Here is a 1,161-nt window from a genome sequence, read left to right as displayed (position 1 = left end):
GGGGGGGGGGGGGGGGGGGGGGGGCACGTGTTCCCCTTACCCCCCTTTCTTTTTTTAATGGAGTTTGATTTGAAACCCCAGGTGTCTTTGTGTGCAGATAAACAGATCAATTAGAAGGTAGCGATGAGTTGGGCCTCTCTGTGCTCATCTCTTCCTCGTCACTTGTTCAGACATGAGCGTTCCCTACCTGCTCTCTGGGGGCGCATGCAGCAGCCGTCGGGGGGGCAACAGGTGACAAAATCTGATTAAATTCCTGTTTTTTGGTGTGTTTTTCCCCCTCCGGTGGTTTCTTATAACTCCGATCTGATGCGACACAGAGACGGCCAGTTGCAGACGAGCTAAAAGATGAATTCACTCCATTTGGTGCCTGACAGTAGGCCAGGACTCACCAGGTCTCACCAGACCTGAGCAGCCGTGGAAGAAGTATTCAGACCCTTTATACTTTAGTAAAAGTACAAAAACTACACTGTAGATCTGCTCTGTTACGAGTTAACAGCCGTCAATGTGGTGAATGCAGCAAATACAAAATGTAGAATGCCTACAAATCACAGTGCTCTACTTCTCGTAGCTATATTAACCAATTAGAGTCCATCCATCTTCGACCGCTTATCCGGTATCGGGTCGCGGGGGCAGCAGCTCCAGCAGGGGACCCCAAACTTCCCTTTCCCGAGCCACATCAACCAGCTCCGACTGGGGGATCCCGAGGCGTTCCCAGGCCAGGTTGGAGATATAATCTCTCCACCTAGTCCTGGGTCTTCCCCGAGGCCTCCTCCCAGCTGGACGTGCCTGGACCACCTCCCTAGGGAGGCGCCCAGGAGGCATCCTCACCAGATGCCCGAACCACCTCAACTGGCTCCTTTCGACGTGAAGGAGCAGCGGCTCTACTCCGAGCTCCTCTCGGATGACTGAGCTTCTCACCCTATCTCTAAGGGAGACGCCAGCCACCCTCCTGAGGAAACCCATTTCGGCCGCTTGTACCCTGGATCTCGTTCTTTCGGTCATGACCCAGCCTTCATGACCATAGGTGAGGGTAGGAACGAAAATTAGAGTGCGACTAGATATTTAGAAATGGTGTCCGGGTCCGGGTCTGGCTCGGCCACATCAGCGTCACGGAAGGCTTGTATCAGGTGGATGCAGCTGGAGGGGGGGGGGGGGGGGGGG

Source organism: Etheostoma cragini, chromosome 16, assembly GCF_013103735.1.
Source record: "Etheostoma cragini isolate CJK2018 chromosome 16, CSU_Ecrag_1.0, whole genome shotgun sequence".
In the NCBI taxonomy this organism is placed as follows: domain Eukaryota; kingdom Metazoa; phylum Chordata; class Actinopteri; order Perciformes; family Percidae; genus Etheostoma; species Etheostoma cragini.
This window is presented reverse-complemented; position numbering follows the sequence as displayed.